Here is a 26,326-nt window from a genome sequence, read left to right on the forward strand (position 1 = left end):
TGCAACATAAGGAGACCCCATCTCTACAAATAACTTAAAAATTAGCTGAGTATAGTGGTGCGTGCCCGTGATCCCAGCTACTTGGGAGGCTGAAGTGGAAGGATCACCTGAGCTAAGAGTTTGAGGCTGCAGTGAGCCATGATCATGCTACTGCACTCCAGCCTGGGTGATGGAGGGGAGACCCTGTCTCAAAATAATAATAATAATAATAAATGAAACAAAAATAAGGTGTACCATTCAATGGTTTCTAGTATATTCACTCCTATCCCCACTATATATAGCACCACTGTCTACTTTCAGAATATTTTCATCAACTCCAGAAAGAAACACTATACCCATGAACTGTCACTCACCAATCCCCCCTAACCACACTCTCACCAGCCCCTGGCAAACACTAATCTACTTTCTGTCTCTATGAATTTGTTTATTCTGGACATTTAATATAAGTGGAATCACGCAACGTGGTCTTTTGTGCCTGGCTTCTTTCACTTAGCTTCATATTTTCAAGTTTCATCCATGTTGTGTCGTGTTTCATGATCCAAGAAGTCTTAAGACTGGGAATCACCCCTACCACAGAGTGCTTTAATGCTGTCTCATTTTGATCCACAGAAGAAAACAGTGAAATGGAGAAAGTAGGCACTGTCTTCTCTACTTTACAAAGGGGAAACAGGCTATGCTCAATCGAGTGATTTGCCTAAAGTACCCAGTGCACCCTCCATTCAACAGCCTCCCACCATTCTGCCTCTGAAATGTCTGTTGCACAAAATAATCGGAGATTCACATTTTGTCAAAATCCTCAAGGTCTAGAAAGTTCTAGATCAACAATAAAGTGGCAGATGAGGAGACTTAATCCTTTCCTATGGCCTATCCCCTCCACAGTCTACAGGACCTGGAGACAGAAGAGCAGGGGGAGAAGCAGAGCCCGACACACAGACCCCGTGGGGACGCCTGGGTTCTGGTTCACACTGGGCTGTTTGGGAGCTGAGCCAAAATTCTGAGCCAAAATCTCTGTTTTGTTTTGTAGTGCATGGAGGGGGAAATGAAAATTTTGGTTCCATCTGAGGTTTGCAAATCAGCATGCATTGTTTTGGGGCATTCAGTTTCATTGAAACCTCGGGAACACTGCAGCTGCCAACCCCACAGCCCCAGGGAGAGCTGTGTCTCGAAGTGGCATCATCTTTTTTGGCAGAGGTGCAGCCTTCTCTGAGTTTTTATAATTTCTGGTTTTTCGCAGGCAGATAAACACCGCACACTGAGTCAGAGCCAGGGAACGGTCGCCCGTTTCTAAGGCTGGGGGTGAGCCTGCGAGGGTGGAGATGAGCAGGGATGAAAAGCTGAGGCGCTCCCGCTACTGGGGTGTTCCCAGGACAAGCTGATGGATGGGCATGCTCATCCTTCTCTACGACAGGCACAGAAAATGTGAGCAGAGTGCCCACCGGCTTTCCTTTGGAGGTGGCAGGGGTGAAAAGCCCTGCCCGGATTTCTCTGGCAAGTCACTGTGGGGATGAGGGTGGGGGCAATGCTTTGGGTTATTGGTTCACATTGACATTGTAATCCATAATTGTGCCCGTCCTGTTGTCACGAGCATGGGGTAAACCCAAAGTAGGAGGGAGGGAAACAGAAACCATTTTGAGCCTGTTCTTCGAGAAGTCACCTGATCAGCCTGGTTGGGGTGGGAAGGAGAGAGAGGAAACACACTTAGGACTCGGTCCTCAGGGATCTCACAGTGCTGGTCCTCAGGGACCGTGAGGAGGAGTTGCCCCTTACAGGGGAATCAAAGGAGGCTTCCTGGAGGAGGTGCCATCAGGACCAGGTGTGGAAGCGTGGGCGGAAAGTTTCCTTGGGGCATTTCCAGACAGAAGGAAGAGCTTAAACAAAGAAGAGTGGCTGACTTCTATGTGAGAAAGGACAGTGGGAGAGGAATCGGGAAGAAATAACTTTGCAGGAAACCTGAGTGGTAAGTGGTGAATATACATATTAATCAGGAAAATGCAAATGAAGACCAGGGTGAGCTATCTTCTTACACCCAGTAAATTGGCAAAGGGTAAGAAATCTGACATTATCGTGGTTTGGCGAAAACTCCAAACAGCTCACCCACAGTTGGTGGATGTGTCAATTGTTATAAGCACTTTGGGGAACAATGGAGCATTGTCTTGCCAAGGTGTACACATTTCATTCCCAGGTGTACACATGCTTTGGGCAATGCATACAGGAATGTTCTTAGCAATTCTCAGCAGCACCATCCGTAACTGGAAAGACCGGAAATCACCCAAATGTTTACCAGCAGGTGAAGGGGTACATAAAGCCAGACTTAGTCAAACAGTGGAGTGCTATACAGCAGTGAAAAATGAACCAAGTACTGCTCTCCCCAGACAGTTGCTGGGTTGACTTCCACTGGCACAGATTGTGTTGTGGATCCAACCCTAAATCAGTCACGGCCAGAGGGAGAGAATGTTCTAATTGCTTGAGCCAGGCAGGGCTCCCTCTTGAGGCTCCACTGAAACCCAAAAGGCTGGGCTGGGGTAAGGGAGGAGTGGATCCCCAAAGAAAATGGGGGTACAGTAGAGGACAATGTTGGTGTACTTCCCAGACTTCCTCACATCACTTTTTAACATGTCCTTGTGCCCAGCTACTATGCACTTTAGTGCCTCACTCCTGAGCCCCTGGTCACCTCAGAGAAGACCCTCCCACAGAGCCTAGGTTCCTGTTCTGCACTCCCTGGGGCCACCTGTGCCAGCCTGAGCTGTGAGGAAGCAGGACTGCTCTGCTTCCTTGCCTCCACGCAGGACAGGCGAGGTGGAATTCACACCTGAGAGCTGCCCCCAGGTTCAGGCCTGAGCTAGGACTTTCCCTAAAATCTCATCCAGAGCTTCTTCCCCCTCCTGGTTCTGCTTCCTTCATTCTCTAATGAGATTTCTCCTCCAGGAAAATTTGGAGCTTTGACTCGGCTTCTGTCTGTGGGGGAATCAAATTCCGGACAGGTACTATTTTATTAAAAGAGAAATGAATGGAGACTGAGCCACCAACACGACAGATGGCAAGAGGAACAGTGGGGAGAACTGGAGTTTACAAACTTGAATAAACCTCCGCACCTCTCTGGACCTCAGCTTCCTCATTCAAAAACAAAAGATGTGATGAGGCAGTTCACAGAAGAGAAGACTATGAATGGCCAGGAAACACTGGGACACACAGACAGCACCATGAATCATTGAAGAAATGTAAAACAGGCCAGGTGCGGTGGCTTATGCCTGTAATCCCAGCAGTTTGAGAGGCCAAGGCAGGCAGATCGCTTAAGTCCAGGAGTTCGAGACCAGCCTGGGCAACATGGTAAAACCCTGTCTCTACAAAAAAAAAAAAAAAAAAATACAAAAATTAGCTAGGCAGAAGGTGTGTGCCTGTGGTCACAGCTACTGAGGAGGCTGAGGTGGGAGGATCACCTGAGCCCAGGAGGCTGAGGCTGCGGTGAGCCAAGCCGTGGTTGAGCCACTGTACTCCAGCCTGGGTGACAGAGTGAAACCCTGTCTCAGGAAAAAAAAAAGAAAAGAAAAGAAAAGAAAAAAAGCACAATATTTTTCATCTGTCACAGGGCAGGGAACAGAGAGAATGTCATCCCCAACATTGACTGGGGGTGGAGAGAGGGCCCTCTCCTCCTTTATGGATGGGAGTATAAATTGGTGCAATCTATTTGGAGGGCAGTTTGCCAGTACCTATAAAAATGTTAAATGGGAAAACCTTTTGACTCAGCAATTCCACTTCTATGAATTTATCCTGCAGCAAACCTCAAGAATTCAAAGAAGTAGGTACAAATATGTTAATTACAGCACTGTTTGTGATAGCAACAACTTGGAAACAACCTAAACATGTTTCAGCTGGGGACTGGTTAAAAATCACAGAAGGTCCCTGTGATGGAATAATACACAGCCATGAAGAGGAATGTGGTCAGGCTCTGGAACAGGTGAAGAAACTCACCCATGATATATTACTAAGTGAAAAAAGCAAATTACAAAGCAGAATGGAGAGTGAAATATCCTTTTGCAAAAAGTGTTTCTGAACATATATATTACAAATTTGCAGATGTATAGAAGAACAGTCTGGAAGAACATATACCAAACTGTTTTACCTGTAGTTACTCTTGGGAGTATGGCTGGAAATTTTTTTTCCTTTTCTTTTTTTTTTTACTTGGAGACGGAGTCTCACTCTGTCACCCAGGCTGGAGTGCCGTGGCATGATCTTGGCTCACTGCAAGCTCCGCCTCCCAGGTTCAAGCGATTCTCCTGCCTCAGCCTCCCGAGTACCTGAGACTAAAGGCATGTTCCACCACTCCCGGCTAATTTTTTTTTTTTTTTGTATTTTTAGTAGACATGGGGTTTCAACATGTTGGCCAGGCTGGTCTCGAAATCCTGACCTCAAGGTGATCCACCAGCCTTGGCCTCCCAAAGTGTTGGGATTACAGGCGTGAGCCACCATGCCCAGCTGAAATTTTCTAAAATGGTTTTTGGATTCTCTTGTGTTTGAGTGTTCTTAAGAAAAGGTATCACTTCTTTCTCTTTTTTGATTTAAAATTTGTAAATAGGAGTGATTTAGTGCCTACTTACCAGGACTTGGTAAGCGTCTGCTATAGGTTATGCTTCCAGCCCTCACCAAAGCCCTGTTGAAGCAGTCATTGCTACAAACCCGTTTTACAAATGAGGAAGCTGAGATCTGGAGAGCTAAATAAGTTGGAAGTTGCAGAGCCAGGATCCAGCCCAGGCAGCCTGATGCCAGGTCTGGACTCTTACCCGGATGCCACCTTACCTCACAAGAGTAAAATGAGGGGTTACCCAACTTTGTTTTTTAGCACCAGAATCCCTTTCTCCAAATAAAATCCCAAACAGAAGCCCCGTTTGTGAAAAGGAGTTGCTCTGGTAGAAGGGAAGCTGAGGAGTGGTTGTTCTCCCTTCACAGTGCTCCCCCTCTGCCCACACAAGGACCCAGGGGGTTCCTAGGACCCTGGTTTGAGAACCACTCAGCTAGATGTCCTTGAAGGCCCCTCCTGTATTTCTGATATGCCAGGTTTCTAAGCACTTCCATTCAAAGGGGCTGAAAGGGGAGAAAATGAAAATGTGTCATGGGGCTGCTCAGACCCAAGTGAAGAATCGTCATGCTAAATAAAGCCATGTTAAGTTGCTGCTGATTTAACCTCAGCAAGCAGCTGGATCCATTGCCCCTGAGAGAAACTTGTGAAGGCTCTTTTGACCAAAAATGTAGACCCTCAACATCACAAGCCTGGAATAGCTCCCACTGCATGCACGTGAGTGTACACACACAAACACACACACACTTTATTTTGTTTGTCTCTCCCTATTAGAACTGGCAGCAATTTCTGCCTGTTTTGTTCATGGCTGTGCCTCCAACTAGAATAGCTCTGACACATAGTAGATGCTTCAATACCTGTTGAATGAATGAATGGTGAAGGAATGAGTGAACAAACTAAAACAAGTTTGACTAATGTCCTTCAGGCACAAGAAATGGTCCTTAGCCACATTGGCATGGAGACCAGAGAGGAAGGGAGGAGTGAAGAGAGCTCTGAAGTCACTTCAATCTCCGTGTGGCCGGGAGCTCCTGCCAGCAGGCTCACCTCTAAGCCGACACCGCCACTGTCTGGCAACCTCCATCCATGAGGTGCAGCCCCGGCCACCTCTCAGTTCCTGTCTACCACAGTGGTGTGCACCCATGAGTGATGCTGCTACATGGTTTTCAGCCATGCTTTCCTGGAGGTGACATCTCAGGCTAGGAGGACAGCAGCCTGTCCCCAATGTTTGAGGGGAAGCCCAGAGGTCAGCTCAGGGGCCTCAGAAGCACCCTTGGAGATAGCCACAGACCCATGAGGTGGGTGACAGGATACCATTGAACTGGGACCAGCCAGGCAAGCAGCCGGAGCCATGATAGGTCAGGAGGAAGAGCGGGCATGACCAGGGCTGGCTGGAGGGGAGGAGGCTGCGTGGAGGAGGTAGGTCTACACATTGGAGGAGGAAGCAAAGAGGAAGTGGCCATCGGGAGGGAGGAAGAGTACCCTGGAGGAAGAAGGAGGAGTTGGGCGGCCTGTAATCCCAGCACTTTGGGAGGCCAAGGCAGGCAGATCACGAGGTCAAGAGATCGAGACCATCCTGGCCAACATGGTGAAACCCCGTCTGTGCTAAAAAATACAAAAAGTTAGCTGGGGTGGTGGTACATGCCTGTGGTCCCAGCTACTTGGGAGGCTGAAGCAGGAGAATCACTTGAATCCGGGAGGCAGAGGTTGCAGTGAGCCGAGATCATGCCACTGCACTCCAGCCTGGCAACAGAGCAAGACTCCATCTCAAAAAAAAAAAAAAAAAAAAGAAGAAGAAGGAGGAGGAGTCGGGGCAAGAGTGCCTGCACCTTCCCGAGAAGCATTGGAGCCCAGGGCTGGGGCACGGAAGGTACCAGATGAGGCCGGAGCATCAAGTGGTGCCAGAAAGTCAAGACGTGCTCAAAAAAGAGGGGACTGTGGAGAAGATGTGGGAGCCAGCCAGAAGTAACTCCCAGGAGTCAAAACTGGAACAGTCGAGCAACACATCCAGGTATATTATACTATTGGATTTTACCTCATCAAATAAAACATCCATTAATCCATACTGATAAAAATAACTGATTGCATAAGTAAACGGGGAAGAAGGGACCATTTTTCCTTCGAGAGGAGTTCCCTTTAATGAATGTGGAAGGAACCAGGGAAACAGCAAATCACCATCTGAACACCACAGGAACAATTGCTGCAGGGAAGACCCACCGATGGATGCTCAGACTCGTAGGAGAAAGTTTAAGGAGAAACAAGAGTTGCACAGATGCAAAGTATTTCCCCCAATACCTATCAATTACAAACGGGAAAATAATAACTTTATAATGGAGAAAGCTGGCAAACACCACTGTAACCAATAGGTCAAGGTCAGTGTTACCAGTAATAAGCCACATTGACATCATGTACTTCCTGATATGATGCACTGAGAATGACACATCATCACTCCTGGGGTAGCTTTTCCAATAATGCATAACCTCAATCTAATTATGAGAAAATATCAGACCCAAATTGAGCAACATATTGCACAATACCCGACCAGGACTGTTCACAGATATCAAGGTCATGAAAGACAAAGAAAGACCGAGGAACTGACGACTAAAGGCAATGTGAGACCTGGAAATGAGAAAGAACATTGATCAGGGATCAGCAAACTACAGTCTATGGGCCAACTCTGGCCCTCTGCCAGCTCTTGTAAATAAAGTTTTATTGGAATGCAGCCATGCTCATTTGTCTGTCTTTCTTTCCCTTTCTTTCTTTCTTTCTCTTTTTTTCTCTTTCCTTTCTTCCTTTTTTCTTTCCTTTCCTTCCTTTCCTTCTTTCTTTTCTTTCTTCCTGACAGAGCCTCACTCTGTCACCTAGGCTGGAGTGCAGTGGTGCAATCACAGCTCACTGTAGCCTTGACCTCCCTGGCTCAAGTGATCCTCCTGCCTCAGCGTCACAAGTAGCTAGGACCACAGGCGCACGCCACCACACCCGGCTGATCTTTTAAAATTTTGTTTTTGATAGAGACGAGTTCTCACTATGTTATCCAGGCTGGTATTTACGTATTTTCAGTCATTGCTTTTGTGTAGCCATATGGCTTGCAAAGCTGAAAATATTCACTATCTGGTCCTTTACAGAAAGAGTTTTCTGACTCTTGTATTAGTGAAAAACTGGTGGCAACCTAATAAAGTCTATAGTTTAGTGAATAGTATTTTAACAATGTTAACTTATTAGTTTTGAGGATAGTACCATGGTTCTGTAAGATGTAAACACTAAGTAAAGTGAGTGAAAGGTACATGGAAACTCTCTGTACTATCTTTGCAACTCTTTGGTAAATCCGAAATTATTTCAAAACAAAAAACTTTCTTCAATGAAACAAAAAAATGCCCAGGATGTTTGGGCAGGAGGGATGTGTGAGCAGAAGAGGCCAGGCTCAAAGTGGGCCAAGGTAGCCTGCTGGGTGCTGGAAGAGGGGGTCATCTGACTCCGGATGCTTGGATTATAAGAAACAGAAATCCACTCCAGACAACTCAGGGGCACAAGGGGAAGTGCTTGGAAGCTGAGGGTGCAGGCATAGTCGTACCTCACTGGAGCCTGGACCCACAAACCTGAAACCAGGACAACAGTTGCTTTGTGTGTATGCGTGCTTCTCCCGGTGTATCTCTTTGCGTTTCTTTGTATCTGCCTCTGTGTCTCCCTGTTTCTCTGTGTGTCTCTTTCCTCTCTCTCCTGCCTCTGCTGGTCCTTGTGTGTGTCCCTGTCTGTGTCTCCCTGGTCTCTCCTCATCTGTCTCTGTAACTGCCATTTCTCTGGTCTCTTTCTATCTGTGTCTCTCTCTGATCGCTGGTGGGCCCTGTCTCTCTCCTTGTCTTTCCCAGTCTGTCTTCCGCCATATTTCACCGTGTGTCTGTCTCTGCCTGGCCCTCTCTATTCCTTTCCCTATCTCCCCATATGTCTTACGTCTCTTCTCCTCCCTGCTTAGTCCCTCCCAGTCTGCTTCTTCCTGTGCATACAGTGGTCCACAGCACCGAGGGTGACACTGGGGTCATGTTAGCTCTCAGAGGCCTTGGTCATGAAGCACACACCCCCATTTACAGATGCAGAAACTGAGGCTCACTTAGCCCCTTGCTTGTGATGCAACCTACAGGAGGAAGAAAGGAAATGTTCTGATTCCTCCATGGGCCAGATGCGGTGATTGGAGCCTAATAGATATTTGCAGGACTCCACGGACTGGATCACATAGGTCAAGTCTCAGTGGCTAAAGTGACATTGCCCAAAATCATGCCAGAAGAAAGGGGTGGAGCTGATTCCCCATGTCCTTCATGATTTTTTTTGACAATATGTCCAGATGACTTAATTTTCTTGCACTTTCTTCTATACACAAGACCCTCCCAATTGCTAAAAAAATAGAACTACTGCTAAACAGGTTATTTCCCTAAGTGCCCAGAGATCTGGGGGGGACGGAAGATGGGAGGCATTCTACTCTCTACAGGAGACAGGAGGGTGCATCCCTCTCTCAACTTGGGGATTTTCCACAAGGATCTGTGGCCAAGCTATTTCAGGAAAGGCTTTCTTCATCGGGCACCAGAGAGGTGAACATGGCTCTGTTTATTTTGCTCTTTCTCTCTTCTCCTCCAGGATGTGTTTGGCAACAGCGTATGAGCCGTGTAATCCTCCCTCCAGCCCAGCCTCAGCACGGCGTGTCCCCGCAGATGCCAAAGGTCACCAGACGCATGCAGGATGGATTGAGGTCTGAGCCAGAGCTGGACACAAAACCTCCAGTGACAGCATTGGGGTGACATCACCAGGACAGGTAGGTACCCATCAGACAGCACCAGGCCCGGAAGGGGCCCAGGAAATTCACCTCTGCTGGGGCTCAGCTGCACTCTGTGGGGTCCCAGCTGGCCTGTGAAGGAGGCCAGGGCCCCACACACCCCACCTCTGCTCCCACTTTCTCTTTATGCTGAGATTCCATGGGAGATTGTTTGAAGAGACAGCTCTGGGGGGAAAGGATGCAAGCAACTCAGTTTCCATCCAAGCACTTCACTCAATGAGGAAGCAGCCCAGGGAGGGGATGGCTTGCCCAGAAGATGGGCCTGGAGGTGGGGTGCGTGGGTTGTACACGCTCTCCCACCTGTACGTATGGACACACGTGGGGAAGGCCCTCCATGCGCACCTCATTCCCATTTGACTTGGCCCAGCTGATGTTGGTTCAGAGCAATTTGCACTCTGCAGAGTGTCTCTCATAGAGACACCAAACTAGGTCAGGGGGCGGGTTAAATGGAACTGGCTCTGTCTGAGGGAGCCCAACAGTGCCTCTTGGGGCCACTCTGAAGTAGACTGGCACCTCCTCCAGCGCCTTGTCTTATCTTTCCAGAATCCAGATTTCCTGGGTCCTGATTTGCTTCCCCACATGCACATACGGGATAAAACAGTGCCCTACTGGGGCTTAATTTTCCACCACCTCTGAGTCAGTGACTTGGACAGAATCCCTACAATGCTTCTCATTCCCTGGATGCTGCTAACTGAGTCCCAAAGCTGTTTTGTGTCCAGAGTCTCACGGATCCTGAAAAAAAGGAGGCGGCGGAAGCAAGAGGTTGATCCTTTATGGAACCCTTCCCTACATCCCAGGCACTCACCCTGCACCCATTGTCTCCATGTTATCCTTGCAACAGCCCCATGAGGGGCTCTGTCTGGCCCATTTTCTAGCTGGGAAACTGAGGCTTGAAGAGCCTAGGCTGCTTGTGGATGCTCATGACAGAGCTCTGTGATGCCAACATCATCTCACCGCTGGGCTTAGTCCATTTTCTGTTGCTTGCAACAGAATACCTGAAACTGGGTAAATTACACAAAATGAAATTTACTTCTTACAACTCTGGAGACTGAGAAATCCCAGGTCGGGGGCACATCTGGTGAGGGCCTTCTTGCTGGTGGGGACTCTCTGTGGAGTTCCAAAGCTGCACAGGGCATCACACGGCGAGGGGGCTGAGCGTGCCCACCCGCCAGCTCAGGTCTCTCTTCCTCTCCTTATAAAGCTGCCAGCTCTCCTCCTTTGATAACCCATTAATCCATTAATTGTTGAATTGGATTGATGATGAATCGATGAATGGATTAATACATTCAAGAGGGCATTCACCTCTTATACATTCACCTCTTAAAGACTCCACCTTTCAGTACTGCTGCTCTGGGGATGGCGCATGAACTTTGGGGGATGTATTCAAACTATGGCATTGCCCAGGTCCCTGGACACATGGTCCATGACTCTGCCTTCACTGCATTTAACTCTGGACTTCCCCAAGGGCAGCTTGGGCAACAACCAGAAGGTGCTGGGATTAGGCGATTGAGATGCAGGCCCCAGCCTGGCTTTGAAGCTTCTTATCTTCCAGACCCTGGACAAGTTCTGCAGCCTCTCAGACCTTCAGTTTCTTCATCTGGAAAATGGGATGACAGTGCCCACTTCTCAGGTTGTTGGGAAAATAAGCCCACATACATAAGGTACCAGACACAGACATCAGCCCTGGCCCCAGTGTCATCGTCAAGGTTAGTCATTGGTCACTGTCCTCAAAGACTGTGCCTGGTGAGAGGCAGGCCCAGCGCCACCCAGCTGAACCTGGCAGTAGGGCCGGAGGTAGCCGCTCTCCTTACGCAGTCACCCACCCAGGCACTATCTGGGGTAGCAGCCAGTGTTGCAGCAGGAAGAAGCCTGCCTGCCACGGTAACGGCAGGGAGTTCAGTGAAGGATGCCTTGGTGTGTGCACCATCAAGGGAAACCAGCAAGACTCAGCCCGGCAGAGAGAGGGCTGGAGAAACACCCCCACCTCTGTGCATCCTGCCTTCCCTCCTCCCATCAGAGGGCTGAGGGGTCTGTTCAAGCCAGTCCTGGTGCAGGGACTGGGACAGAGCCTGCATCTGGGGGTGCACCCGGTGAGGGGGGCACAGAGGCCCAGTGTGTGCGACAGCCTTCCCTCACCCCCTCCTGGCTCTGCGGTCCTCAACTTCCCTGCCACGCTGGAGCAGGTGGTGTGCCCAGCTGTCAACACAGTGGGCTTGTTTTTCTCCGCTGCCGCCCACCTCCTTCCCCTAGGCCCCCATTTCCAGTCTGCAATGTTAATTGAAGGCGGCAGATGCCAAATTGCCCTCGGAGCAGAGAGCAGAGGGAGAGGAGGAAGTGTGTCTGGGCCCCACGGCGGGCGGATCGGGCGCACAGGGAGAGCGGTGGTGGGGAGGGCTTCCTGCCCACCACCCCCCACCACCACCCCCCACAGCAGCTGCAAACATCCTCCAGACCTCTCACCGTTTCCCCATGAATACACCTGAGGTAGAGTGTGAACATAAGGAAGTTGATTTTTCCCGGTTATATTTTTTAAACCTATGTTTGGATGGCCTGGCTTTCTATTCTGGGCACTTCAGCCTTATTTTCCGGCTGCTTCTGAAAAGTAATCAAAGGATGGCCACCAGACCAGCCAGGCACCTGCCCTCCACACCTGCCTGCAGACCCAGGCTCCTCCGTGCATTTTCTCCCTCACCCTACTGCTGGGTGGGAATTATTGGCTCCATTTCGCTGGTGAGGAGTTGGAGGTTTGGGAAACTGCAGGATCTATCCATGCAGCCAGCAGATGGAAAATCTGGCATTTCATCCTGGACCTGGCCAGACCCAAGTGCTTGCTATTTGACCCTCAAAACCGGCCAACCCTTGGCCCTCCTCCCCTCTGTCCAGACCTCCTTCAGGAGCCTGCGGCAGAGGGGGAGGGGGCGTCTGCAGATATGTTCATACTTAGGGATCCATAGCCCAAGCCTCTAACCTGAGCCACACGGCCTTCTTCCAGGACCCCAGGCCTCCCACAACCCATCAGGGAGAGGTGGGCTCAGACTGTTCTCTATGAGGCCAGCTGGTGACTATACTAAACGCCAGCCTTGTGTTCCCTAGTCTGCAAGAAGCTCTGCAAATGTTTGTGGCCGTTGGTCATCTGCTTTCTTGATCTTTCCTTTTCCTAAGAGAGGCGGGTCTTTCGCTGTTACCCAGGCTGGAGTGCAGTGGCACGGTCACAGCCCACTGCAGCTTCAGCCTCCCAGGCTCAAGGGATCCTTTTGTCTCAGCCTCAGCCTCCCAGTAGCTGGGACTACAGGTGCATGACAGCACACCCAGCTAATTTTTCCAATTTTTTTTTGGAGATGGAATCTTGCTGTGTTACCTAGGCTCGTCTTGAACCCCTGGGATCAAGTGATACTCCCACCTCGACCTCCCAAAGTGTCAGGATTTCAGGCATGAGATTTCTTTAAATTGAGGTAAAATCTACACAGTATAAAATTAACAGTTTTAGAGTGAACAATTTCACGGCATTTAGTACATTCACAGTGCTGTGCAGTCATCACCTCTATCTAGCTCCCATGCACTTTCATCCCCCAACAGGAACTCCATTCCCATGAGCTGTCACTCCCCACTCCTCCCTTCCTCTGGCCCCTGGCACCCAGCAGTCTACTTCCTGTCTCTGTTGGTTTACCTATTCTGGATATTTCATATAAGTGGAACGTATGTGATTTCTTGTGACTGCTGTGCTCCCTCTGCATAGTGTTTTCAAGTTCCACTTGTCTTGTACCTTTTCGTGGCTGAATAATATCCCATCATACGGGTATATCGTACATCCGTGAGGACCTACAGGGTTCTCTGACACCTTATGTATGTAGGCTTAGTTTTCCCAACCACCCAAGAACTGGGCACTGTCGTTTCCATTTTTTAGATGAAGAGACTGAGGGTCCGAGAGGCTGCAGAACTTGTCCAGGGTCTAGAAGGTAAGAAGTGTTCAAGCTTGGATCCACATCTGCAGTTGTTACCACTTGTCTGTGGATGCACGATTGGGCTGCTCTCACCTTTCGGCTGTTATGAATAGTACTGCTGTAAACACTTGTGTACAAGTTTTTGTTCAAATACCTGTTTTCAATTCTTTTTTTTTTTTTTTGAGACAGAGTCTCGCTCTGTTGCCCAGGCTGGAGTGCAGTGGCGTGATCTCGGCTCACTGCAAGCTCCACCTCCTGGGTTCATGCCATTCTGCTGCCTCAGCCTCCTGAGTAGCTGGGACTACAGGCGCCCGCCACCATGCCCAGCTAATTTTTTGTATTTTTAGTAGAGACGGGGTTTCACCGTGTTAGCCAGGATGGTCTCGATCTCCTGACCTCATGATCCGCCCGCCTCGGCCTCCCAAAGTGCTGGGATTACAGGCGTGAGCCACCGCGCCCGGCCACCTGTTTTCAATTCTTTTGTGTAGATACCGCAGAGTGGAATTGCTGGGCCATATGGTGACTCTAGGTTTAACTTGTGAAGAACATTTTTAAACATGTTCCGTGTGGGTGCGTATTTTCTCTTTAACTGGAGAGCAGGGCTCTCTTGTTCTTTGGCCCCCTCCATCTTGGCCAGTCCTGGCTCAGCGTGCAGACAAGAGGCCCCCCGAGCTGTGGTGGCACCAGAGGAGTGAGTGTGTGGACCCCACTCCACCCCAAGTGCTGGGATGTTGACTCATGGTCTTGACAGGCACTCACGTGACTGCTGGTGGGGACCCAGCCTACACATCCTCTGGGCCTTTCTTGGATGCCTCTCTACCTCTTGCTGCCCTCGGGTTCTCTCAATTCCCCCATTCACACTGGAGCTGACCTTGGTCTAATGTGTCTCCACAAGTCCCGTCTCCCCCACGGATGCCCTGTACAGTGGTATAGGCTGTGCACTGCCCAAGGGCATCCTGCCAAAGGCGCAGTGCTCATTGACATTCAGTCCATACTCTGCTAGCCAAGCCCTGCAACCCTTGGGACTGCAGCCACCGTTAGAGGGCGCTTTCTTCCTTCACACAACGCACCACGTGGGCTAATGGCAGCCCCCAAGCCCTCGGTGGACCCAGCACTGACGAGATGTGCCCCTCGCTCACTCCCCTGGAAGGGGCAACTCTGCCCACTTTACATTCACTGATGACCTTCCTTCTCCCTGGGGACGTTCATACCCTCAACCTAGGCTCCAGATATTTTCGATGCCACCTGAGGGGCTGGGTCCATGCTGCCAGTGGGGGTGCCCTGGTGGCCCACTGTAAAGGACTCTCCGCCCCTTACCCCATTCTCACTCCTGGGAGTTCTAGCCCCAGATACCCAGGGCGTGCATGTGTGCCCACTCACTGGACAGAGGTTCCTGTATAAGCACTGCCATCGGGACCCCAGACACACGCTCCATGTGCACAGACATGCGCTCACGTAGGTGTGTGGGTCAGACATAACACAGGGATCTGGCCTTCCCTTGCACTGAAACCTAGTTGGCGGGTTGGGAGGGTATGCGGTTAAATCCGAGCAAGAGACACAGACCCCATGAGCGTAATCACATGCCTAAACCAGGCCAGGAGACTCGGACACACGATGTGGGTTTGTCTGCCATGTGGGCACTGGACTCTGGGAAGCCTGAGCCCCTTGGAGCCCCCGCTGGTGGGACAGGCTGGAGCTAGGAGCTTAGCAACTTGGGTTCCTGGAAGGTAGAGAAACATAAGGGCAAGTCAGGAGACAAGGGGAGGCCAGGAAAACTGGAGGGCAAAGAGGCCCCTGGAAGCCCCTCTAAGCCCGATTTCCCAGTGTTGACAACGAAAACAAAATCAAGATTTCAAAGAACTAAAGTTCATTTCATTCAGGAGTCTGAGGACTCCAGACCACGTCTACTGCCTGGGGGCAGTTCTGTTGAAGCCCACAGCTTACATACAGGTGGTGGAAGTTCAGCAAGTGCAAAATCATATCAGACTTGCTCAGAAGTTACATTGAAGCAGCATCCCATCAAGGTGTGGATGTAAGAGCACCTCTGGTTATAGATGGCAGAGGCATCGTCACTAAGCCTGTCAGAAAGGCAAGGACTAGAGCTCTTCTCTTTTAAGGAATCAAGTGACTCAGGCAAGAGACGTGCGGGGCCGTGCGCTCCATCCTGTTTTGTCTTCAAAGCATCTTTCCACAGATCTGCACGTTGTCACAGAGTCAGGGGTTCAAGCAGAAATGAGCCAACGTGGCTTCTTACGCATGCTACTTTGTCTTATGGTGGGAAGGATAAAAATGCTTCATCCTCATCCCTGGGTGCTACAGCCTTTGCAGGCTCCTTGTCGGAGTGGGAGTGGTCATCAGCGGCCAGCACATCTGAGAGCAGGGCACACCCTGAGACAGGGCAGGATCAGAGCAGCATAAGGGCACATCTTGAGTCCCTGACTGTGGCCCCAGGCTGGCTGCTTTTCTTCCCACCCTAGAGGGTATTTCTGTACCTCTCCACCACAGGGCGCTCAAGGAAGGCTCACTGAGAAGGTTGCAGTGGAACAAAGTCTGAAGGAGGTGAGAGAGCAAGTTCTGTCGGTGTAGTGTGGAAAAGCACTGCAGGAGAGGGTACAGCCAATGCGAAGGCCCTGAGGCAGTACCATGAGTGGCCAGAATGAAATGAGCAGGCAGCAAGGGGAGCGGGCATGCCACCAGGCCAGAGCACTCACGGGGGCTAGTGGGAGGACTCTGGCCTCATCCTGAGGGAGGTGGGAGCCCTGGAGGGTTTGTGGGGAGGAAGGAGGATGGCTTTCAACAGCATCCCTCTGACTGCTAGAAGGAAAACTAGCAGTGTGTGGGTGGGGGCAGGGGTGGGAGCGGGAGACCAGTGAGCCACCATTCAACTCCATGATCCACACACAGCTGGGCTGGGCCGGAGCCCACAGGTTTAGGACCTAGCATCAGGCTGGGTAGTGGGCAGCCTGGAAGGGCTGAGAGTAGTGGACAGGCTGGAAGGGGTGAGTCAGGGCCGCAGCAGGGAGTAGCAGTGAGGGACGTGGGCTCCAGCATTGGGCTTCAAGTCCCACAGAGTCCCAGCCAGCCTTGGGACCTGTGGGCAAGTTTGTGCATCTTCCTGGGTCTCCATTTTCCTATCTAAAAAAAAAAAAAATAAAAGAATGGCAGACTAAATATGGTGTCAGCCCCTAGGAGCGGGTGGGCGGCTGTGTGCAGGTCTGCTTCTAATTTAAGGCAAATGTGTAACAGTGAGGGAAGCGAGGGCCAGACCTGGGTGGGGCCTAGCAGGGCCCAGGGCACAGCCTTTAAGGGGGGGCCTCAGAGCGAGGCTGTGCTTTTCTCTGCTCCAGGTTGCAAGTCTTTGGTCTCTTGAACCTTTCCTCCAGGTCCTCACGTCAAGTGCTCAAGGCATTTTTGTTGTTCTCCTCTCTGGAAACTGTGGGACGTACAATAAGAAGAGCTTTGCTTATCCCCACACTTTCTGTTCCCAATTTGAGCCCTGCCTGCTTGTTTTTCTTAAATAACACTCAGTGAAACCTTCCTTTTTATCTTGCCAACTTGAATTTATCTTGTGGTCCACTGAGACACTCGGATTGGGAGTTTTGTTTTTCTGCTTCTGATTGCACCACTGGATTTATAACTTCCTGTGCTTTGTGGCTCATGATCCCATTTGGACCGGCTGCTCCCCACTGCAGGGAGGGTGGTGGTAAGCTGGCCTAGCAGCCTCCCCAGGACCACATGGAGGGACAGAGGAGACGTTCTCTGAAGGAAGGGGGTGGTCAGTGGTGCTGACACCAGATCCTGGGCACAGAGGACACCATCCTTTCACAGTGTCTGAGGGGGACTCATCCCCTCCCCAAAGCCCACTTGACACTCTTCTTGGCAGGGCAGGGGGTTCATTTACCCTCTCTCAACCTCTGTTCCTTCTGGAAAAAGGAAAGAGCAGATTGCTGCCCCCGGCCTCTCTGAAGGGCTTTGTGCTGATGGGGCCTGTCAAGTGTCCAAGTAGTTCGTGGAACAGCAGGACACTAAACACCAACCTGCGGCCTCACAATGATGATGATGATTGCCCCTAAAAGGGGGATAATCGCTGTGACCTACTTAGGGCACAGTTATCACTAATGGCCTTGGAGAGCTGTGAAAATAGCAAGTGCCAAGGGGGAAGCCGAGGTGAATCTGGGCAGAGCGGTTGCTGCATATCTGTGTTTGCATCTCTGCTCCCTTTTTCCTGTGTCTTGGTCAAAGGCCTGAGCAGCATTTCTCGGGAGGAATGACCCAAAGGCCCCAGGCCCATCCTTGCAAAGACCACTGCTCTGTGCCTGGTGAGGGGGTTAGCAGCAGAAACCCATTCACTCAGGCATAAGCAAACGGGACATTTTTACAATATACAGTGTTTTGTGGTTCTGAACACAAGGGCAAGAATGAGGTCAGTCATCTCTCTGGTGGAAAAGCATAGCTGGGGATGGAACAGCCAATGCAAAGTCATTATTGAGGCACGACCATGAGTGGTACCTTTTGGGAAGTGCTCTGGAAGGCCACAGAAACAGCAGCTGAAATGGAATCAGACCTCCAAGTTCCCTTTGTATGTTTCATCCCTCATTTTAAAAAATATTAAATGTGGCCAGGCGTGGTGGCCTACGCCTGTAATCCCAGCACTTTGGAAGGCCGAGGCGGGCAGATCACGAGGTCAAGAGATCGAGACCATCTTGGTCAACATGGTGAAACCCCATCTCTACTAAAAATACAAAAATTAGCTGGGTGTAGTGGCACATGCCTGTAATCCCAACTATTTGGGTGGCTGAGGCAGAAGAATTTCTTGAACCCGGGAGGCGGAGATGGCAGTGAGCCGAGATTGCACCACTGCACTCCAGCCTGGCAACAGAGCAAGAATCCATCTAAAAAAAAAAAATTAAATGCAACAATGAATATGCAGCCAGGCATAGAAAATTATATAACACACAGCTTTGCACTCACCAACAAGCTTCATCTTCAGATGATCGGCTTCAATTCTCCACCAAGGATTCCAATACATGGTGCTCCTGGATCCCTTTCCCAGCCAGTCTCTCCTCTCTTTGTATCCCCGGAAGTGGCCATTACTCTGATTCTGGCATTTGCTCATCTCATAAACGCTTTTGTGCTTTTACCACTACATACATATGTGCCCATAAGCATTAGTGAAAATAATGGAACTATGTGTTTGAAAACTTTTTATTGAGAGTTTCACTGTGGGTATCCTTCTTTTTCTTGCTTCTTGATTTTTTTCATTTCACATTAGGTGCTAGGGACCTCCCCTAGCTGACTGAGGTAGTTCTTGGTCACTCATGTTCACTGCTGTTTGGGGTTAGTGGAATAACAATACCACAGTTTATCAAGTGTCTTGTGGATGGACGTTATCTTGACCCTAAGTTTTCACTGTGACTGTGTTGGTTTGAATTCTCCTGAAAGCAGAGCTGAGACAAAGGCTTGGGTGCAGGCAGTTGGTCTGGGAGGTGTTCTCAGGAAGCAAGATGGAGGAAGTAGGAGAATAAAAGTCTCACTATTGTCTACTGCCATGCACCAAATTACCCCACGAGCAGATGGCTTAAAGCAACAGTTATGTTTTATTTATCCCTTGTAGCTTCTGTGGGTCTTGGCTGGGTGGTCCCAGCTCAGCTTTCTTTGTGAGTTTGCTGTCTGTCATTGTCCAGGGCTGCCATCATCTGAAGGTTCGCCTGGGGCTGGAAGGTCTGTCTCCAAGCTCATCTGCATGGCTGTTAGTTGGAGGTTCAGTTCCTCTCAACAGGGTGCTTGAATGTCCTCACAACATGTCGGCTGGCATTCTCCAGGGTGATAATCCAAAAGACGCAGGAGGGCACTACAATGCCTTCGGTGACCCAGCCTCGGGAGTCACACACCATCACCTCCACCTTACTCCGCTAGGTAAACAGACCACAGACGTCACAGAGCATGAAGACTGGAGGTGAGGCTCATCAGAGGTCATCTCAGAAGCTGGCCAAAACAGGGGAAGAGTCCAGAAACAACGCAGGGTGCCCAGCAAAGGTGTTCACTGCTGTTGGCACCGGCAGCTTGACCCCACCAAGGACTGTATGAAGCACTACATAGAAGGCATAGGACAGAGGTCAGAGACTCATCTACAGACTCACATTCCCATCGGTTCAAGATTGCCCCTGAGAACATCAGCTCCCTCACAAACTCAGCCTGTACCTGCAGGGGCTGAGCAAGCCCAGAGACAGAAGAGCAGAGGACAGGGCAGGCAGGGTGGAGGCAATGCCACAGCACAGCACTGCTGGGCCAGGAGGGCTGGGGGGATGCACCATGGTGCACAAAGCCTCTGGCTTGTGGCAATGCTGTGGTGAGCATTCGGGCACGGGGCCCTGTGTCCATGAGCCCACATTTCTCTAGGAGGCATGGGCTAGGGCCCCTCCTGGCATTCACACCCTTGTGCAATCTCTCACCTTGTGTGTAAGTGAAACCTAGGGACTTGATTTGAATGAACTGAATACCACAAAAGCCATGGGATGTCTTTTCTTCTTTTTTCTTTTTTCTTTTTTTTTTTTTTTTGAGATAGGGTCTCACTGTGTTGCCTAGGTCGGGTGTGCAGTGTGCAATCTCAGCTCACCGCAGCCTCAACCCCCCAGGATCAAGTGATCCTCTTGCCTCAACCTTCTGAGTAGCTGGGACTACAGGTGTGTGCACTCAAACCCCCCTAATTTTTTTTTTTTTTTTTTAAGAGATGGGGTCTGGCTATGTTGCCCAGGCTGATCTCAAACTCTCGGTCTTAGCTTCCAAAAGGGCTGAGATTATAGGCTTGAGCCACTGCCCTGGGCTGGGATGTCACTTCTGAGGTTAGTTCACAAAAGACTGTGACTCCCCTCTCAATTGGACTCCCCCCACCCGGCATCCCGCCTTACTTACCCTGGCAAAGCCACTGCCGTGTTGTAAGCTGCCCTCTGGAGAGACCCACTTGGCAAAGGACTGAGGGAGGCCTCTGGCCCCCTGCCTTGGAGGAGCTGAGTCCTACCGACAACCGCCTGAATGAGCTTATGAGCAGCTCTGCCCTCAGCTGAGCCATCAGATGAGACGGGCCCAGATTCTTGATCCACAGGAACTGTTATTTTGCTAAACTACTAAGATGCTAAATGTTGGGGTACTTTTTAAACTAAATAACACAGGAAGGGTGGAAGTGGGAGAAGGTGCACATGACGCAAGACTGCCCGTGGGTTGACAATTGTTGCAACTGGGTGACATGTTATACTATTCTTGCTACTTTGTGTTTATTCAAAATTTCCATGATAAAAAGTAAAAATAAATTTTTTAAATACTGAAGTATGATTTGCAATTCAGTGAGGTTTGGTTTCTGTCAGGGTACATTTTAGTTAGTTCACTTTAGTTCAAACTACCTGGGTGCAGGTCCCAACTCATTCATCCATTAAACACATATTGGGCACCTACTATGTGCCAGATGATGTTCTGGCCACCGGAGAAATGACAGCAAACAAACCATGCAAAAGTCTCTGCCCTTTCAGAGCCAATGTTTTGCTGGAAAGAGGCAGACATCCAATACATAAATATGTAAGATATATGGAGAATACGTCAGGGAGTCCTGGCCGCAGGAGGACAGTGGGTGGGAGGGCTGCGATCTCCAACAGGAAGGCCAGGGAAGGCCGAGAGGAAAAGCTGCCTGTGGAGAGAGACCTGGTGGCCGCAGGGAGGGGGCTGCGGGTCACCTACTTCCATGGGAAGCTAGCTCCAGTCAGATACAGGGATGGCGGCCCCAACGCGGGAGGATCCAGAGCTATCTGAAGAACCAGAAGAGGCAGTGTGGTGGGGGGTAGCCTTAGGGGTAGTCGGGTGAGGGTGGGGGACAGATTAAGCAGAGCCACGTGAGCCACGGAAAGCATTTCAGCTTCTACCTGGAGTGACGTGGGAGCCACGGGCAGAGTTTGATCAGAGAAAGGGCTCTGGCCCGCTTTGCTTCTGGGAAGTGCTCCACCCCCGAAGCCCTGTGAAACAGCCAGGTGACTTTGCCTTCTGAGCCTCAGTTTCCTTGTCTGAAAGTGGGAATCACTTCCTCAGAGCGTTGTTATGGAGGTTTGCTAAATGAAACAAAAGTTTTGCCCAAAGGTTCAGCGCACCCAGCAATAGGCCTTACTTGGTGTGAGCTGTGATTTTTCTTTCTGTCACGCCTACTGCCTGCCCACAGGAGCTCCTGGGCTGCTCCCAAACTTCCCTCGGGAGCTGTGGAGCCTATTCTGCCGTGGGCTGAGGCCCATCCCTGTGGCCCTTGCCCAACGGGCAGAAGGAACTCGTTTCTGTGTTATTAGCTGTGAAAAGGAGGATTACTCCCTACCAAGTGTGGCCCTCTCAGGCCAGAAAGAGGGAGGAAGGACAGGTCAGGGTTCTTTCCCCGACGTCAGGTTGAGGGCTTAACAGATAAGATCTGGGGGCTTTGGTTTTCACTTTGTGGGGGCTGGCGGGGAGGGAGAGTTGGAAGGAGACACGAACTCAGAGAAGAGGGAAATTAGAAAACTAAGACACTGACCTTCCGCTCCATGAGACATGAACTCAGAGAACAGGAAAATTAGAAAAGACAGACATTGAACTTCCGCTCCATGAGCTGCAGTCACACTGTTCATTCTATCGCCCTGCTTACCTACCTCCCTATCACCTGCCTATCCAATCAGATGGATTGGACAGATGGATATCTCTCTGGGGACCAGTGATGTTATTCTGTTGGCTTGTCTTTTGTGTGTTTTGTTGTCACTGTTGTTTTCGTTTGTTTTTTGTTTTGAGACGGAGTCTTGCTCTACCGCTAGGCGGAAGTCCAATGGCGTGATCTCGGCTCACTGCAACCTCCGCCTCCTGGGTTCAAGCAGTTCTCCTGCCTCAGCCTCCTGAGTAGGTGGGACTACAGGCGCGCGTCACCACACCCAACTAATTTTTGTATTTTTAGCAGAGACAGGGTTTCACCATGTTGGCTGGGTTGGTCTCGATCTCTTGATCTGCCTGCCTCGGCCTCCCAAAGTGCTGGATTAGAGGCATGAGCCACTGCGCCCGGCCTGTTGCTGTGTGTTTTTTTTATTTTATTTTATTTTATTTGAATGAGCTACTGTCCTGACTGGGATTCTCCCAGAAACTGATCTTGAGACAGGATATAAGTGCAAGCACTTGATTCATAAGCTGGTCCAGGAAACACTGGTATGGGAGGAAGGAAGACACACAGAGTAAAGGAGACGGGAGGAGCAACCAAGGAAGGGCAAGTTACTGACATAGTTACCCCTGGGGCAGCTGGAGCTCCAATCTGCCCCAGAAAGCCCAGGCTCAGATCAGCCCCTCCGTCCCGGAGCGACGGAGCTGGGACACTTACCCCAACTCACGTCAGAAAATAGCTGGCCCCAGGCAGAGGATGCCAAAGGCAGGGCCCTGCCGACGCAGGCCATGAAGTGACGAGTTGTCTGAAGATAACTGTTTTATTCTTTTAAAAATTTTATTTAGGCCAGGCTCACGCCTGTAATCCCAGCACTTTGGGAGGCCGAGGCGGGTGAATCACCTGATGTCAGGAGTTCCAGACCAGCCTGGTCAACATGGTGAAACCTTCTCTACTAAAAATACAAAAATTAGCCAGGCGCCTGTAACCCCAGCTACTCAGGAAGCTGGGGCAGGAGAATTGCTTGAACCTGAGGGCACACGTTGCAGTGAGCCAAGATCATGCCACTGCACTCCAGCCTGGGGGACAGTGTGAAACTCTGCCTCAACAATATATATTTTAAAAGTTGGGGGTCGTCACTCTTGCCTAGCCTGGAATGCAATGACGTGATCACAGTTCTTCGCAGCTTTGAACTCCTGGACTCAAGCCATTTTCCCACCTCAGCCTCCATGAAAGCTGGGACACAGGCACACATTACCACATCTGGATTTTTTAATTTTTTGCAGAGACAGGGTTTCACTATGTTGCCCAGGCTGGACTCAAACTCCTGGCCTTAAGCAATCCTTCCAACTCGACTTCTCAAAGTGCTCTGAGATCACAGGCCTGAGCCACCACACCCAGACTCTGGAAAGAATTCTACAACAATATTGGGTCTGAAATTGGCTCCTTCCAGTCGGTTCTTGGTCTCGCTAACTTCAAGAATGAAGCTGCGGACCCTCGCGGTGAGTGTTACGGTTCTTGAAGATGGCCTGTCCAGAGTTTGTTCCTTCAGATGTTCAGATGTGTCCAGAGTTTCTTCTTTGTGGTTGGTTCATGGTCTCACTGACTTCAAGAGTGAAGCCACAAACCTTCACAGTCAGTGTTCCAACTCTTTAACGTGGCGCAACCAAAGTTGCTCATTCCTCCTCGTGGGTTCGTGTTCTCACTGGCTTCAAAGGTGAAGCTGCAGACCTTCACAGTGAGTGTTATAGCTCTTAAAAACGGCACATCCAGAGCTGTTCGTTCCTGCCGGTGGGTTCGTGGGTTCGCTGACTTCAGGAGTGTAACTGCAGACCTCGGTGATAACTGTTACAGCTCTATAAAGGTGGCGGGTCCACAGTTGTTCATTCCTCCTGGTGGACTTATGGTCTCCCTGACTTCAGGAGTGAAGCTACAGACCTTTGCGATGTGTGTCTTACAATTACTGCAGATCCAAACAATCAACAGCAACAAGATTACAAGGAGCAAAAAAACATAACGCTTACACAAAACCAGACTGAGCTAGTTGCTGCTGGTGGCACAGGGTGGCCAGCTTTTATTCCCTTATTTGGCCCCACCCACACCCTGCTGATTGGTCCATTTTACAGGGCGCTGACTGGTCCATTTTACACAGTGCTGATTGGTCCATTTTACACAGTGCTGATTGGTCTGTTTTTACGGAGTGCTGATTGGTGTGTTTACAAACCTTTAGCTAGACACAGAGCACAGATTGGTGCATTTACAATCCTTTAGCTAGACAGAAAAGTTCTCCAAGTCCTCACTCCACCCAGAAGCCCAGCCGGCTTCACCTCTCAATATGACCAACTGTAAATCAGTCTTTTTATTATTACCATGCACAGACAATTCTAAACATCATCAGAGATGTTTTCCAGGTTCCTAGATCTTTTGTTCATTCAAGTTCCAGAATATTTCCAGAGTTAACTGTTGAGTTTTAATGATATATATGAAGCTCCAAGTTCACACTTTTTATTATTCATTCTTTAATAAACTTTATATTGTACATGTAGAAGTTAGTTCTGCAAACTCCCACCCAGTTCAGCCCTGACATGCATATTTAGCTACAAGCATCTGTTTCGAGAGTGAATTCCTAATGCTCCAGGACCTCTCCAGCTCATTCAGGTGCAGTTTCCGTCTCTAAACCTCTGGGTCTCATGTTCTTAGGTCCCAGCAGGATATGCAGAATAAGCAGCTACAGCCCAGAGGCTGTGAGGACGAAAAGACAGAGCTTGAGTTACTTTCATCAGCACTTAGAGTTTTCGTTTTCACTTGGAGTTTCCATTTTCACTCAATATTTCTCTACTGTGAAGACAATCGAAAACTGCTAGAACTGATCCCAGAGAAACAAAGACCTCGACAATGTTGCCCATTCTGGAATGTACTGTGAAATGGGATTTTTAAAAATCTCTACAAGGCCGGGTGCAGTGGCTCACACCTGTAATCCCAGCACTTTGGGAAGCCGAGGCTGGCAGATCATGAGGTCAAGAGTTCAAGACCAGCCTGAGCAACATGGAGAAACCCAGTCTCTACTAAAAATACAAAATTAGCCAGGCGTGGTGGCACAGGCCTGTAATCCCAGCCACTCGGGAGGCTGAGGCAGGAGAATCGCTTGAACCTGGGAGGCAGAGGTTGCGATGAGCCAAGATCGAGCCATTGTACCCCAGCCTGGGCAACAAGAGCGAAATTCCGTCTCAAAAAAAGAAAGAACTCTACCAAAGTTATACTTATGTTGAAGACTTTTTCTAACATTTTGTACCCATTGCTTCATCAAAAAGAAACTTTACAAAATTAAAGTTAATGAACAGTGCTCATCCATTCCCTAGGAGAGAATATGGGCTGACTGTTCAGCCCACTGTGTTGAAGCCTGGCTATTCAACACAAATCCGTGAGGAAGACCAATGTTGACAAAATCACTTGACACAGCTGCAGAAAAGAAAGCTGAAAATAGAAACCATAATGTCATTATCCATTACCGTGACTGATCAACATGAAGGAAAGTTTTTATCACTTTTCTGATGCCATTTTTCCTCATCATGATTTCATACAGAAAGGTCCTTGCAAGCAAATTCTCATCTGCATTTCCTCTTTTTTTTTTTTTTTTTTTTTGAGACAGAGTTTTGCTCCTGTTGCCCAGGCTGCAATGCAGTGCTGCGCTCTCAGCCTATTGCAACCTCCGCCTCCTGAGTTCAAGCAATTTTCCTGCCTCAGCCTCCCAAGTAGCTGGGATTACAGGCACCCACCACCACACTCAGCTAATTTTTGTAATTTTAGTAGACACGGGGTTTCACCATGTTGTCCAGGCTGGTCTCGAACTCCTCACCTCAAGTGATCCAGCTGCCTTGGCCTCCCAAAGTGCTTGGATTACAGGCGTGAGCCACTGCACCTGGCTTTGCATTCCTTTTTTAGCTATTAATATTATTCCTTTTGTTTCATGATTAGTATTGAATGTAATTTTGTCATGTAGAGAAGGGAAGTGTTAAAAAATGATCTGTCCCTGTGTGGAATACGCCAGGTATGTCACTGTTTCAGGAGAGTATTCCCCAGCCCTTCCTGGCTGTGGGTGCCAGTGGGTGCCAGTGGGTGCAGAGCAGTGGGTGCCAGTGGTCAGAACAGGTCTGTGGGCCAAAAAGTGCAGATACAGTTGGAGTTGAGCTTGCATGCTCAGAAATGGGAAGAGTCACAGGTAGGGTTGCCAGAGATAAAGAGAGAAAAACATACGCACACACATGCACAGGCACACAGGGCTTTCATAAATTAATAATAAATTTAATAAATTTATTATTAAATTTCAATATTGAATAAACAAAATTTTC

The 26,326-nt window shown here is 49.6% G+C and overlaps 1 long non-coding RNA gene across 1 annotated transcript; it reads left to right on the top strand.

Annotated features, from left to right (window-relative positions):
- The first annotated feature begins 1,259 nt into the window (after window positions 1–1,259).
- On the top strand, window positions 1,260–20,656 carry LOC134760463 (uncharacterized). Its single transcript, XR_010137938.1, has 3 exons — window positions 1,260–1,957; window positions 9,197–9,371; window positions 19,018–20,656. It is a non-coding gene; the product is annotated as an uncharacterized LOC134760463 (long non-coding RNA).
- Window positions 20,657–26,326: the final 5,670 nt, after the last annotated feature.

Source organism: Pongo abelii, chromosome 19 (genome assembly GCF_028885655.2).
Source record: "Pongo abelii isolate AG06213 chromosome 19, NHGRI_mPonAbe1-v2.0_pri, whole genome shotgun sequence".
Classification (NCBI taxonomy): Eukaryota; Metazoa; Chordata; class Mammalia; order Primates; family Hominidae; genus Pongo; species Pongo abelii.